The following is a 16787-nucleotide window of genomic DNA, read 5'->3' as shown; positions in this document are numbered from 1 at the left end:
TATATATATCACACAATCAAAACCCTCAAGTGTATACCATGGACAAAGAGAGATCAATTCTGACTGATAGTCATTTTGTATGCATATAGAAGGACAGATTTTTAAGAAAGATAAAGCTCAGGATACATCTCAAGTTTACATTACACTTATTTGGTATAGAAAAACAAACCTTAGTTGAGAGAAAATAGCAGTATGAATGTTGGATTACTGATGCAGAAAGTTATGCATACTTATTTACATTTTCAGGGGTTTTGCAATATCTACATTAACTTGCATATAGGCTGTTTAAGTTATTTGCATGCGTTCTGTAAATTAAAATCTGCAATTTACTTACATTTGGGTGGCATTTATGGATAAAGACATTAACCATAGACACTACTCACAGATATAGTTATTTGTACATCATTAATTCCCATAATCAATTCTTTATAACCAATTTGTTTTTTATGCTGAAATTTTACACATATACTGCTTTCCTTTTTAGAAAAAAACACACAACAACCAAGTGTTTCTATTCACCACAGCACAGAGAACATATTTGCATACTTCCTTTTTAATTTCATTAACTTTTGTTTCTTCTCACAGTCTTTCCTTTGCTTTTATTATACTTTCTCTATGGTTGCTGAGGCAATGATTAGGCATATTGGCCTTGGAAAAATAAATAAAGAGAAGAAAAAAATATGATGCTCTGTCACTTTAAAATGTAATCTATTTCCACCAACATATTAAAAGTCCAAATATTTTATTGCCTAGGCACAATCTCATTTTTATTGCCCCAATCACAGCTCATTGGCCAGGATATGCTGGGCTGAGGAGTGAGCTGGTCAGCTAATGGCCTCCCTGCTGCTAAAATTAACTAATTGTTAAAGTAATAACCATGGACCCTCATGGCCTATTTTAATAGTCAGTGGCAATCTGGGAAATTATTTTGCTGCTCTCATTTCAGTAAGTCCTCCTGTTGGCTATTTGCACCCTCTCTATCCTCTTAAATGTCCTCTTGGTGGGAAATATTTCAATGAGAATCTGCAGGGAGCTCTGGCTAGTTCCTCCAAGTTGCAATTGGGGCCCATTGTTTCTTCTGTGGATAGGGGAAGAACACCTCATAAGTCTATATTGGAGTGCATGGGGGGTGGGCATTTACTGCACCAAACTATTTGTTCCAGTCTCATCTTCCCTCCTCTGTAACATGTGCCTCTCACATCAGTTTGTTTCACATCTTGCTCTGTCCTATCCAAATGCTAGCCATGATTTTGTCTCCCCTTTTGGTGGAAAACCCAGCCTTCATATCTCTATAATCACTCCTCTCCACATTGGAGGCCCAGGTAGGAGTTCAGCTAGTCAGTGTCTCAGCACAATATTATTTTTAATATTGACCTCTCCTCTGATATGCCAATATGTACTCTTGCTACAAGACATTTTAACAAGTTTTTGAACTTCACATTCTTCTTTACCTGGTTGTTATTTCATGCGTACAACTCCTTTATTCTCAGCTAAGCTTACATCTACCTAGAGACGATTCTGTATGTTTTCCTGTATCTCTCAGTATCCACAACTATGTTGAATACATTACAGATGTTTAGTAAGCACATGTCGTATTAAATAAATTAGATGTGGGGATTTCAGAGTTATAGCTGCTATCCAAATGTCCTCTGGGGATGTTTTAAATCCCCGTATCCACAGAGGAAGAGATACCTCCGCTGAGAACTAAATCTTCATGAGCGTTGTCCTAAACACATCATTAAAATGACCCCATAGAATGGAAATTCTTTATGATAGAATATTTAAAGGCCTTAGATAATGACACACACACACACACACACACACACACACACACACACAAAAACAAAACAAAAAAAACAAAACAAAAAAAACACACACACACAAAAAACTTTGTTTGAAAGGAACTTAATCTTCAAAGAAGGTGGATGTGAGGCAGAATTCTAGGACAAACATGCTTGAATGTAGAAATGGAGGGAGAGGTAGCTGATTTAGGAGGTTCACCTATTTGGCCTAGATGGCCTGCATTAGCTACAAAGTTTGCTACTTCATCACTGGAACAAATATGTAAAGCCTCTGCTGGATGACTATGAGTTTGCATACTTGCAACGTATTTATTAAGAAGGTTTCATATACATTTAACCTAGTCACTAATTTGGGCTTTGGAAACCTTCCCGCAGCCTTCTCAGTTGTATCATTGTGACAGTATTTTATTTTATGCTTATTGAGACATGATTATTGAAAGTTTTTATGTGTATTCATAATAGTACTATGTCGATACTAATGTTTTCACTACTTTACTTAGAAAAAGGCAAGACAAAGTGGAAACCAGTTATAGATTTAAGATTCTATGCCAGTCATGGCATGGTCTGTTAAGGCATGAAAAGCTTCTTAGGATTATAGATGTTATACTTTGGGTTAGTTATAGTTAACCATGGAATGGTCACATTCTAGATGAATGCCAGGTTCCAGTCAAGGTTGGTGCACCTGCTTACAAAAGTCTAGAATTCTCTAAGTGCCACGATTCTTACATTTCACAAAGACATAAAATGAGGGTGTAGATTAGAGGAGTCTTTATGCAATTCCCAAAAGACCTCTTCATAGTCTTGAAGGTTAATTTAACATTGAATTTTATTTTTATTGAATGTTTTTGAAACACTTTCTCAAAAATCAGGGTTTGGAATTACACAAACTGAGATTTGTATCCTGACTCCTACACTTACCAGCATTATTTCCTTGGACTATAATTACAAGTCCACCAACTTCATTTTCTGAAATGAAGGCTAAAATAGGAGTGGTTGTTCTTTCTGATCTGCTTTGGGAGATGACAGGAACAAACCATGAGGATATTTTGTAAAATAATCAATAGTCATGGAATGAGGACCTGCATGACTCTGCTATGGGGCAAAGTAGGTGCATCTGTGCGCAGGAGTTTTGATATCTGTTTTGGTTGTTTACATGTTTTCTTTCTTAACTCCAACATTTCATCTGGGTTAAAACAGTTGAGATGGAAAAACACCTATTCTGCATATATTTCATATTATCATCTTCTTTGTATTCATATAGGGGATTCAGAGATCAAGAGCAGAAAGTTTCAAGTCAGTCAAAGCTGCTTTCAACCTTGCCACCATTAGCTACTCATTACATCACCTGGAAATTCTTAGCAACCTCTCTAAGCCCGGGGTCATTCAATGGGAATGACAGAAATGCCTACTTCATAGGGCTGCCATGGGGACTCTATGAAGTCATGCTGCAGGGCATGCAGCACAGTGCATCGCACACAATAACAACAGGTGCTTAAGAACCCTAGCTATTATTTCAGAATTATTCCTAAGGATGACTAAAGACACTTTGGCACATAGCAGACATTCACAAGGAATTTGTCCCGTGAGGCACTGCCACTCAGCAGGGACCTGATTAGTGACCAGGTGAACTGGTATCAGAGGAAGGACAGAAGCCACCAGGAAAGGCTGCCCCTTGCCAGGAGCTGTGGCCAAGAGCACTCTCCAGGAGAAATCATCACCAGCCTTCCTTTGGGAGCTTCAGGGTCCTGAAAGAGTTTTAAGAAGGGAGCTGAGGAGCTTTGGGGGTGGGTGGGGGAGCTGGCTCAGGGATTTCAAGCCTCATCAAAGAAAACTGAGTTCTTCATATCCAGGTATGAAGTCTTAGGCTGAGGAAACTACAAACAGAGCCAGGCCTGAGATGTCTGCAGTATGAACCCAGGAAACCTCAAACCAAATTCTTCTCCATCTTCTAGAGCCTTGAGAGCATTGTTGAGAGGCAGGACAGGACACCCCAAAATATCACACAATGGCACATTGATTACTTTGAATGAAAGTTAGTTGACCAGTAGCGGGTGCCAGAAGGGCACGTGACCTTCTGTTGTCTCTTGCATGCAGAAAATATATATCCCCTGTGAAAGGTGCCCTCCTTGCTCCAGGGGCTGAGAGACACCTCCTCTTACTTGTTTAGGAATCCAGGACCGAAAGCTCACATAAACAGACCTTGTTACCTCTTTACTAACTTACTCCTCAAGCTCAAATTTGTTTAGATTCCTCACTAATGAATACCCAAACCTTGCTTAGATTGCTTACTAATGAGCACTATTTTTTGTCCTGTCGATTCTTTATAAATTTATTTTCTTTATCTAAGAAGCATAAAAAGATGGCTCGTCCATCATTTCTCTGAGCATCATCTATGATCTCCCGTGTGCACGGATTAAATTAGTTTTTTTCTCCTGTTAATATGGTCTTGTGTCATTTTTATTATTAGTTTAGCCATGAGAACTCAGAAATGGTAGAGAGGAAATTTTACCCCTCCCCAACAGCACCACATAGAATTCAGAGAGCACAGGTCAGCAATTCTAGGTCAAATGAGACTTTCAGATTAGAACAAAACATTGTGTGTACATATGTGAGTGCGTGTGTGTGTTATATTAATTTTTTCAAGGCCTTGATCAAGCCTTTCTTTCTCCATGATTTATTTCCCAGTAGAATGTTCTTATGTCTGACCCACCAATTCCTATAGTATTGATTGTCTATCACAGACTGGCCTATCTCTAGTAGAGCTGAGCTGAATCTGTATTCTTTTTTTTTAAAAGTATATTTTATTGACGAAGAGGGATAGAGAATTAGAAACATCGATGAGAGAGAAACATCGATCAGCTGCCTCCTGCACACCTCCTACTGGGGATGTGCCCGCAACCAAGGCATATGCCCTTGACCGGAATCGAACCTGGGCCCCTTCAGTCCGCAGGCCGACGCTCTCCACTGAGCCAAACCGGTTAGGGCTGAATCTGTATTCTTTACTCACCTAGATGGTAAGTTCCCTTATATCTTTTCTTCACGTGTCCACTAGCTGTAGCCCACCACAACTTCCCCAGCACCAAGCAGGGCCATAGACCTTTCGCATGTGCTCATTTCAGAAACAAGCAAACAAAGCAAAAAAAGAAAACTTGCGAAGCATGTGCTAAACCGTCCATGTTGCTTTTTCTTTTCTCCTTGAAGGTAAAGCTAACTTTGGGAGTTGTGGGGGAAGGTGGCCCATCTGGTTCTGTGACATTTTTCTGGAAATACCATAAAAACGAAAGTGAGAAACGTGCTACAAACTGAACCGTCATGATCCCCTCTCACATCTGAAAGGGAGATTGCGAGAGTAATGAGCATAAATCAAGGCTGAGCTTGTCCTGCCAGCATCGAGGCAAAACAGGTTTTCCTTTTAAAAAAACATCTGCCATAAGGGGATTTAAATTGGGTACTCCTGTTTTTAGAAAATCTCTATTTCCTTACAGGATGTCGGCTTTGATCACTAATCCCTGGAAAATGTCTTTAAGAACTACTCCAATTGGCAGAAGTACCAAAGAGTGGGCGTGGGCAGGTGCAGGAAAGAATTGGGGGAAAAATAAAAACCTCTTTCCCAAGCTGATGTATTATTGTACAATAAAAAGACAACTCCCAAAGGCTCTCGGCTCTAAGGATCCCCTCTGAGATTTTTGGAACAGCGTGGTATAGGGACACCTTTAGGAAATGTTTCTTTTGCAGGTCAGCACTATCCCACCCTCCCCTCTCCCTGGCCCATGGCCTTAATTTGCGTTTGTCAATGCTGAATCCCATTTGCCACCCAGCAGCTCGGAGAGGCAAGCACATCATGTTGCATTTTCCTTGCCTCTCAAACTGGGGCTCCTGCTTCTCTCCAGCTTTGTGTTGTCAGCAGAACGTAATGTGTTTACAATCGGTCTCTTGATCTGAGGTAATTACCTGCAGGAGAAGAGCTGGGAACCTAAGGAGAGAAGCCCAGGTCCTGCGTGGTGGGCTGCTGTCTTAACAAAGCATCAGACTTGTCAAATCGGTGCAAATGAAATTGACACGGTGCTCTTCCAGGCATCCCCACGTTTTTAGACATCTCAGAGCTTTTTTGGGCAGTAAATACCTTTGGAGTTAAAAAAGGAATGTGCCAAGGAAGCTCAAAGGAGCCGGACACAAGGACAGGGAGAATCTCCAGGAGGAGCCATTAAAAACAGCCCTGAGAATGGGAAGGTTGGGCCCTCTCTCAGCAATTTCTAGTTCTGTGCCACGATGACAGAGGTGTTCCCAGGCCTTACTCATGAGACCTTGGAACATTTTTTTTTCTGCCTTCGGTTCCATTTATTTATTTATTGTAACATTTATGAGCTCAGTCCAGGGAAGCTGCTGGGTGCAGCAGCGTCAGCGGCAGCCCGAAGGGAGACAGAAGAATTCTAATCCTGACCTTTCCCTGATGGGCCTGGTGACCTTGGCTAAGTCATTTGGCCTCAACACACTGGGGCCATCGTTTATAACTGAGCAGGGGAGTGAATTAGCCCTGGATCACCTTGACAGGGTGTCAGGAGGAATAACTAATTAATGATTGTAAAGCACTTTGCAAACAGAAAGTGCTGTACAAAATGCTTAATATTAATAATAAAATGCATCCACTGCAAGCCTCTAGGCATATGTACAGAAATAACGACAGCAATTAAAGTAACATGCTAACAAAACTCATTAACCCTCAAACCTCCTTCTCACTGTACTTGCCTCTTGGAGCTTTGTTTGTTGCTTTCTTAAGACTGCCAAGTGGTGCAAGGAAAAGGCTGCATTGGAGGGCAAGGCAGTGGGCTCCCCCTCACTCTCCAGGCAGGTCAGCGCATCATCTGTTCTGGGCGCCATCAGTCCTGGAGCCCCTGTCTCCCTCTAGCCTTTCCTGCCACTCCTCCTTTGGGAAATTTCCTTAGGTTGCCATGTTCATTCTCCTACGGCCTATGCATGATGTATGCTAGATGGCTTGTCTCTACTCTTTATGCTTTATTTTCTTCCATGTGTATGGCTTTTCTCTACCTAGACTATATGCTGCTTGAGGGCAGCATTTCCCTTGTATTAAAACCTCTTAGTTCCAAAAGGGGGACAGTGCAAAGGATGTGCCTATATGTGGTCCATGGACCAAGGGACAGAGACTTTGCACCCTCCTCCATGATTGATTAGTTGAGGGGCAGGGTCTTATTTGAAGCAGGCCACAGACAGTGGTTATCTTGCACCTGGCAAGTTGGCAACAACTGCTGAGAAGCTCAAGAGGTCTGGTAGGGAGGAAACGGGTTATGACACTGGGGGGAAGAGTAGAAGGGTTTTGAATTAGTTTAACCTACAGCTTAAAACTGGGAGGAAAAGAAAGCTGAGATTGAGAAAGTTATTTCAGGAAAAGAGGGAGGGAATGAATACTCTATGCCTCAGGTAGGGTAGTGGAACACAGAGCCAGGCCTGAGGTGAGTCATAGTTACTAAGGGAGGGAGAGTGGGAATGTCATGCATGGCTAGAGACCTTGGAGTGTTGAGGGTGACACTGAGGACTTTGTGGAAACAGGCTGGGCAACTTGTAAAAGAATAATTTATCTTTCTATTTTTTTCTTTGTAAAAACAAAGGGCTAATTGAAAAAAAAATGTCTTTCTCCTTACCACCTTTTTCTTCCTCTTTACTAAGCCACCATTTTGTTTTTTAAAGTTTCTCTTTAACTTTTAAATTTCATAACTCACCTTGTCTAGAATGCTGGCTTGTGTCAGAAATTTTGTGCTACAATAGCATCTTTTGCAGAAAATAAAAGTGGTATGTAAACCATATTCCTGAGGCATTGTGAATCAAAAATTAATCTGATTCTGTCTTGAGCACAATGTTGTAATACAGGGTTGTGATATGGACTGCTAGATTGATAATCCAAATTATCTTTATAAAAAGTTGCCACATATCATAAAAGAAATAGACTCCAGATTATAAATACCAAATGTTATGTGAAGCAACTAAGCAAACACAAAGTCAGACATTATATTCAACTTGATTGTTTAAAAGAGATTCCCTGCAGAGAAACTTCTTCATAAGGAAGCGATGTGCATCTTAGAAGAAATAGCCCAGGCACTCCTGGGGAGGGGCTGTATGGCTCAGGGCTGGGGGGAGGAATTTGCTGTGAAATGACAAGCAGATAGGGTATGGTGCCTGTGAGCAAATGTCTATTCAAGGGAGAGAGAGGGAGGAGGCAGGAGGAGAGGGAGGCAGAAGCTAGTTGCTCACTAACACAGTGATGAGTGACACAGGGTATGGAGAAAAAGATGCAGTCAGAATCCTAATCAGAGGGCAAAGAGTGGGGAGAGTGGGGTCCGGATAATCTATCCTGGTAGAGGTATATCGTGAAGAATATTCCTGATTTTTGGCAACCCCTCCACAGTGATTCCCTCCTGTGGAGAGCTGGACTGATTGTGAACAAGCAGTTTGGGAGATTATAAGTCCGGAGATAACTTTGGGGGGGAAATCCTAAAATTACAAGAAAAAAAGCCAAGGAATAATATTGAGGGAGCACAAACTTCTATTTCATGGCCAAATCAAAACCTACCTGACTAGGAAACTGATATCTTGCCGTAAAGTCTCTTTCTTGAAGGCTGGGCACCGCTTACAGAGGAGATGGTGGAATCACTGTGCATTCTGGGATCCAGTTGTGCCACCTACTCATGGTGTGTCCTCAAACAAGTCACTTCACATATGTCACATTTTTCATCTGTAAAGATAAGCACCTGAGTTAGACTGTGAAGTTCTTTCCACCTCTGATATCCAATGAAGTGCACGATGTTGACTATCCAAAGAACGTGTCACACACCTACTTGCTCAGTGACTGAGAAGCTGACTGGGGTGACATTTCTATTTCACTGAAACTATTATGAGTTTACTAAAATGTGTAGCTTTAGGGTTTCACCCCCATGATATGGAGTGATCATCAGTCAAAATCCACTCAGCAACTTCTGTAAGTCCAGCCCTCTAAGTCCTGACAGGATGACCTTGTCCCTGCTCTTGAGGAGCTTGTAGTCCAATTGGGGAGTCACATAAACACATAAAAAATGACAAAAGATCAAAGACATCATTGGACCCTTATGTTTCATAGCCAAATGAGAGCTATAGACAAGAATGCTTTGAGTTTAATAGAGGATGAACTTTCTGTGGGCTGAATGGCCAGAAGCAAGGGGCAGGTATAAGTTGTGCCTTGGATAGTAAATATTCTGTTCATCCCAATAGTTCCTTCTTGCCTCTTTTTTGCATTTTAATATATTTTATTGATTTCAGGGAGGGAGGGAGGGAGGGAGAGAGAGAGAGAGAGAGAGAGAGACATCAATGATGAGAGAGAATAATTAATCAAGCTGCCTTCTGCATGCCCCCCACTGGGGATTGAGTCTGTAATCCAGACATGTGCCCTGACTGAGAATTGAACCACGACCTCCTGATTCATAGGTTGATGATGTTTAACCACTTAGCCACACTGGCTGGATGCTTCCTGGCTCTTGATTGCTGGATGATAGCTTAACAATATCACACATGCGCTCCTGTGTGTATGCGCACAAGGTCCAAAACTGATATAATGGGGCCCTTAGTGAACCTTTGTTGATAATGAAGATAGTGGACATGAGGGATATGAGGAGTTCAAAGCCAGAAGCCACCATTTTAGTGGGTTACAACCTACGAAAACTCATTCCAAATCTCTGTTTTGTCATTTACTAAAACTCTGAATTTGGAAAACTCTCTTAACTCAATTTGAGTTTGGGGTTAGATCCATGCCTTCTCCATTATATTCTAGTAGACTATGGTTAAAAATAGCAAAGTTAGAGGGAGAGTAGAAAATGGGGGACCAGCAAGAAAATTCTGGGTGTACAGAAGAATATCAGTGGCAGAAGTAAGAGATGCTTCAAAAAGGGTAGCTGTTGGGTGTTGAACAGAGGCTTTTGGTTTACTCCACAATCTGGACTAGAGTTGGCTTTTCTGAAATATTCTTTCCACCTTAGGAAAATCTAGTTTGTCCAGCACTATTTATAGAAGAGACTATCTTTACTCCAATGTGCATTTCTGGCTCCTTTGTAAAAAAATATCTGTCTATATACATGTGGTTTTATAGCTGAGCTTTCTATTATGTTCCATTGATCTGTGTATCTGTTTCTCTGCCAATACCATGCTGTTTTGGTTATTGTAGCTCTGTAGTATATTTTGAAGTCAGATAGTGTGATACTTCCAGCATCATTCTTTTTTTTTTTAGGATTGCTTTGACTATTCTGGGTCTTTGGTGTGATTCCATACAAATCTGATGATTTCTCATTCTATTTCTTTAAAAAAAATGACATTGGGATTTTGATGGGAATTGCATTAAATCTATATATTGTCTTGGGTAAAATGGCCATCTAAACTATGTTGATTCTTCCAATCCATGAACATGGGATATTTTTCTATTTCATTGTCTTTTTAAATCTCTTTTAATAATGTTTTGTAATTTTCAGTATATAGGTCTTTCACATTCTTTGTTAAGTTTATTCCTAAGTATTTTATTCTTTTGGTTGCTATTGCAGAAGGAATTGTTTTCTCCATTTCTTTTTCTGAAGTTTTGTTGTTGGTATCCAGAAAGGCAATGGATTTTTGCACATTGATTTTGTACCCTGCAACTTGACTATATTTGTTTATTATTTCCATTAGTTTTTTGGTAGAGTCTTTAGGGTTTTCTATATATAACATTATGTCATCCGCAAAAAGTGGCAGTTTGACTTCTTCCTTTCCTATTTGGATGCCTTTTATTTCTTTCTCTTGCCGTATTGCTCTGGCTAGAACTTCCAGTACTATGTTGAATAAGAATGGTGAGAGTAGACATCCTTGTCTTGTTTCTGATCTTATGAATGAAACTGGATTGCAGTTTGTCCTCATGTACAAAAATTAATTCAAAATGGATCAAAGACTTAAACATAAGACCCGAAACTATAAGTCACATAGAAAAAAAATAGGTACCAAACATATGGACTTGGGTGGTAGAGAACATTTTATGGACTTGACCCCAAAGGCAAGGGAGGTAAAGGCAAAAATAAATGAATGAGACTATATCAAGCTGAAGAGCTTCTGCACAGCAAAAGAAATAGATGACGAAACAAACAGGCAGCCAACCAGATGGGAGATGATATTTACAAAAAGCTCTGGCAAAGGTTTAATTTCCAAAGTATATAAAGAACTCCTAAAACTCAACACCAAACAAATAAAAAATCTAATTAAAAAGTGGGCAGAAGACCTGAAAATACACCTCTCCCAAGAAGATATACAAACAGCCAATACCAGTAGATATATGAAAAGATGTTCAACCTCACTGGCAACTAAGGAAATGCAAATTAAAACTACAATGAGATACCACCTTATACCAGTTAGAGTGGCCATTATCAACAAGACAAGCAACAACAAGTGTTGGAGAGGTTGTGGAAAAAAGGGAACCCTCATTCCCTGCTGGTGGGAATGTATACTGGTACAACCACTATGGAAAGCAGTCTGATGATTCCTCAAAAAATTAAAAATAGAGCTACCATATGACCCAACAACACCACTCCTGGGTATATACGTGAAAAAATCGAAATCATTTATACGCAAAGATATATGCACCCCTCTGTTCATTGCAGCATTATTCTCAGTGGCCAAGACTTGGAAACAGCCAAAGTGCCCTGCGATAGAGGACTGGATAAAGAAGATGTGGTACATATACACAATGTAGGACTACACGGCCATAAGAAAGGATGAAATAGTGTCATTTACAACAACATGGATGGACCTTAAGAACATTATGCGAAGTGAAATAAGTCAAACCGAGAAAGCTAAAAACTATATGATTTGACTTACATGTGGAATATAAAAATTGAAACTTACTAGTAGAACACAAACAGCAGTGTGGTGATTGCCAGAGGGAGAGGGGAGGGTTACGGGAAAAAGGAATCCTAATATGAGGTGACAGAAGAAGATTTGACTTTGGGTGGTGGGCACATGGTACTATATACAGATTTTGTAACTTAGTAATCCACACATGAAACCTATATGTTCATGTTGACTAATGTCACCCCAATAAAATTTAATTAAAAGAAAAAAAAGAAATCTAGAGTTTCTTCATCTTGGTACACTCCACTTTTTCAGCAAACACATTTCATCAGCAACTGTAATTACATTGTGCATAAGTACTAGGCATAACAATGACAACATAACTTATGGCCCAAATCAGAAAACTATTGAGAGTAAAGAGGTGCTACTAATAATTGTAATGGATAACAGTTGAAAAATCAAGCTTGTTCTGCGGAGGCTGGGAGTATGATAACTCTGTTCATAAGATATTCTTTCTCCTCAACACATCAATTCTTACTCTTTCCAAATAAGGAAGCTGTATCATGTACCCTCTCTAGACACTGAGGATTTTATTTAAACAAAGAAACAAGCAAACAAAATATAAAAAGCTACCTTTTAGAAAACAGAATTCCTAGAAAACAAAGAATGCTAAAAGTCACAAAACTGAAGCTCAAAAGGTTATTTTGAAGAAAGGTAATGCAGGATGAATGTATGTACACATATGCAAGAAGGAAAATTTGTACACACATACATACCTTTTTTAACATAAAATCTAAAACAATGTGGTCCTAAATTATAGCCTGTGTGTCTATGTGTGTGTGCGTGCAAAAGCATGAACCTCTATCAAACACCAAAGAAACGTGATTCCTAGATGATAGAGAGAAAGGGAAAGATTAAAACCCTAGAGAGGCAGTGTAAGGAGGAGAGTTGGGAGATGCATGTGTAATTTAAAATTATAACCCAACACATGCAAAACAGGAAGTGGGCAGCATTTTAAAGAGGCTGGCAGATAGCATCAGCTCATTAGTGGTTCCATTACAGTGTACATTGGTTTGCTTTCTCTCCTAACACACAAAAAAAAAAGAAAAAGAAAAAGAAAAAAAAGTGTTATATGTGCATGTGGGTATGGAGAAAATAAATTGAATAAACATAGCACAAGTTATTTTAGGGTATTCTGACCATTAACTCTCATCCTGGAAATTAGTGACAAGGATTATTAAATGTTTCAGTCTTTGAAATTAGCCACTGTACTTCAAATATAATTGATTCCAAGGTATCCCTTCAGTAGGTGAGGAGTGTGGAAGGGTTGGAGTGAAAGGACTGGGAGCTCTTTGCATCAGCTGGATGGGTGACAGAAGGATCTATGATGTTAGCACAGCACTGCTGTCAATGATCAGAGAACTTTGTTTCCTTTTGGAAATGATTAGGGTCTTATTGCTCCTGTCTTAGATATGAAAGACTTGAAATGCATCAGTTCCATGTAACTAAGGTTGAATGACAACTCTATGAATGTAGTTAGCAAAGGTCATTGAGAAGGAGAGAAAGGCACCAAATTTCAGGAAATTTGAACCATAAGAATTGAGTACCTTGATTGAATTTGAGAGCTCTTAATGGGAAACTGTACTGAAATGGCAAAAAAAAAATGCAGAGAGTTGGTGGAAAGGATCAAACACAATAAAAAAGCCAACAACAAACTTGGAATTAATTTCTCCCATTTTATACTGTTAATAGTAGAAATTATTTTACATGAGGAAAGACCATTTCAGAAATAGAGTGAATTTTAGAGGGGAATTAAAAGAGGACAAAAGAGGGAAGATAATTTGCTTTTCTACTCCAAAATATTTCCAGCAATCTTGTCTTGGGGTCTATTTTATCTTTCCTTTCATTTCCTTACCTCCCCATCCCTCTCCCCGCCCCTCCCCTCCCCTCCCTTCCCCTCCTGGTCTCCTCTTCTTTTTTCTTTTCTTTTCTTTTCTTTTTTCTTTTCTTTTCTTTTCTTTTCTTTTCTTTTCTTTTCTTTTCTTTTCTTTTCTTTTCTCTTCTCTTCTTTTCTTTTCTTTTCTTCCCTTCCTTTCCTTTCTTTTCTTTTATTTTCTTTTCTTAGTGGAGCAGGATTTCCTAGGGAGGATTCTCCATGGAGCTTGTGTTATAACCACTGAATTGAGTAATGAGAAGGGCAAATGAGTTGTGCCATTTGAGAGTCCACCTGGATAGACTGGAAAATGGAATGAAAGGTCCTGGACCTGCCAGAGAGACCAGCGGGGATCATGGGCCCTAGCAAGACTGGCAGGTCAGCCAAGAAGAAGGGAGTCATTGTACAAGGAGCCCAGGACTACAGATGAATGTTGATGACCTTAAATGGCGTTAGGGAACTGGGCTTTGGGTATCAGACCCCTCTTAGTGACCATAGCCTAAGTCCCACATATCTACTGCAGAAGCATGTGGCATATGACAATGACAACCAAGGAGTAGCTATTGGACCTTTTGATCTAGTTCTGTTCCTCACCTCCCAGAAGCTTTAATTTTTTAAAATTTTATATCTTTAAATGGGGCATCCATTCTGCAGTGGTAGTGGGGCTACCACTACCCCCCTACTGTCTGATATTGGTCATATTTTTTCAATTTATATTAGCTATTATTGACTCTTGTCTGGCCATGTGTGGTAAGGCCTCACTGCTTGGCTTTATGGAATGTTCTGGAGCACTTTTCTCCCTACTTCATTCATGATGATTTTCTGAGAAGGAAGAAAGGCAAAGGCCCAGAGTGATTCACTGAAGGTACATATGGTATTCATTCTGCCGAGAACAAATATGGAACAGGAGAAAAAGTGACAGTCACACCATTTGCATTTGGTATGTAAATTCAAGATACATATTGATTTACATGTATAATTTAGCAACCAAAAAAGAAAAAAAAACACTCTAGAGAGCTAAGTAAACATGAATACCCACCCCAAGCTAAAGGCTGGGCTCATGGTGGTGTTTGTGAATGGCACTGTGTGGCAGCACATCTCAGCACACAAATGTGTACAAACTTCAAACTGTTGCTAGGTTAAACAGCACCTTTCCCAGGAAGCATGTTAATTTAACAGCTTGTGCTTTATGCATTGGTCCCTAGGGCAGAAGGCCTTTCTCCCCACATCATAGGGAGGGTGCGATGCATGATCTATTCCTTTTCTTTCCTTGATAAAATCTGCGCTACCTTCAAGACTTTTAAAACATTTTTCCCTTCTTTTTTTTTTTCCATGTATGAAGAACTTGAACATACATTTCCCATAATCTTCAAGTATGGATCTAAATGCTTTAATTGGCTCCAACTTTGTCCAAACTTATTTCTTATTCTCACCAAGCTTCCCCTTATTCCAAGCCCCTAAAACAGAACCTGTAGAGAGAATACCTCATTGTTAGGTGGATGCCTGAATATTCCCACCACCACATTCTTGCTAAATTCAGAAGCATCTAAGAGAAAGTCCTTTTGTTCATCCATCAAATTCTATTCATTTCTCAAGCTTGACTTGGACTTGATCACTTCTGGCAAGCCTTTACAAAAGTTGAAGTTGGGCTAATTTCTCAGAAGTTGATTGTTCTACAAATGTAGAGGAGAGTGTTTGTTCTAACAATAGGATATAAGGAGAGATCACTTACTTTTATTTTAGAAAGAAGATCATGTTAGGAGAGGTGAGACCTTTAACAATCAAGGTCATCTGCTACACTTCAATTAGGTGCACTTTGGCAATTGCCTCTAAGAGAAGCTTCTATGCAAGAAAATTTAATTTAAAACAATTAGCAAAGGAAGTATGCTTTGCGGTTTTTTTTTTCCTGCTAGGGTTACCTTTCCTCATAAAGGGCTCAGCATACCTATGCCATCACCATAAGTCTGGCACCAAAATGTTGGAGCAGTGAGCATAATAGAGCAGCTCATGTGAGGAGATACCCCTGCTTGACTTTTGGATGCCAGTTAGGTCCCTACCACATCATCAAGACCCCATGTCTTAAATTGGAGGGAATAAGCACATCAAAACATTAATTTATTAATCCAGTAAGTTATATGAGAAAGGGATTTATGGGGAATAGAATGATTCCTAATGCTAAGTCCCACTTCCCAAAGAGCTTTCAAAGAGGCCAAGTCACATACAAGGAATCATGTGTTTCTCCAAGGTAAATTCTAATGTGTTAGAATTTTTATTAGCTTTGTGATTTGGGGACAGGTCTGAATCAGGGTTCATTGTTAAACAGAACAGTCTTAAAATTTGGAGATGACCATCAAATGACAATGAATGAGCTTGCTTATACTTCACCCCTTGCTAATTAATGAAATTTATATTTATGTGTTTATATTAACAATATACGGGAGAAAGAAGAAACATTTGTTACCATGGGGCCATAGTATATGATGGTTTATTTTTTGGTTTGTGTTTTCTGTATTTTCTGAGTTCGTTTTATGAATAGATATTGTTTTTAGAATCTAGGGGAAAGTATGATTTTTAAAAAGTCTTCCTTGAAGAAATAGAAATTCATGCCTGGAGCCATATGCTATGAGAAAGACACAGCTGATGCGTTTCAGGATATTAAGGGTCTGAGAGACTTTGTGGTATAGCTGTCCCACATCCACCCTTACAAGAACAGTTTCCTCTTATTTATTTCAGCCAGTTTCTATGTGTCTAGCCCTGTACCAAGAACTATGGGGCTAATTAAAAACAGTGAAAGTCCTTGCTTCTCATTCATGGGAAATCTCTAAAGAGAAGATGATGGACATCCAGTAAAAAATATGTTGAATTGCATGATAGCAGCAAATACCAACTTTTGTGATGAGATTCTATGGCTCAAAAAAAGTGCAGAGAAGCCAAAAGTAAACCAAGGTTGCTGAGCTCTGGTTGATAATCTTGTTCTAGGATAAACTCACCATTTAGGCTTACCAAACTTAGACTTTGCTCTCCTTTTATTCATTAATTTTTATTAAGTAAATTATACATTGAGCATCTACCAGGAACAATCCCCCAGTTCACTAAAAAAAGAGTGAATGTGCCCTAGCAGTTTTTCTCAGTGGTTAGAACATCAGCCCATGGATTGAAGGGTCCCAGGTTCGATTCTGTTCAAGAGCACATATCTAGGTTGCAGG

This window comes from Myotis lucifugus, unplaced genomic scaffold (genome assembly GCF_000147115.1).
Source record: "Myotis lucifugus unplaced genomic scaffold, Myoluc2.0 scaffold_16, whole genome shotgun sequence".
In the NCBI taxonomy this organism is placed as follows: Eukaryota; Metazoa; Chordata; class Mammalia; order Chiroptera; family Vespertilionidae; genus Myotis; species Myotis lucifugus.
Note: the sequence above shows the minus strand (reverse complement) of the source record.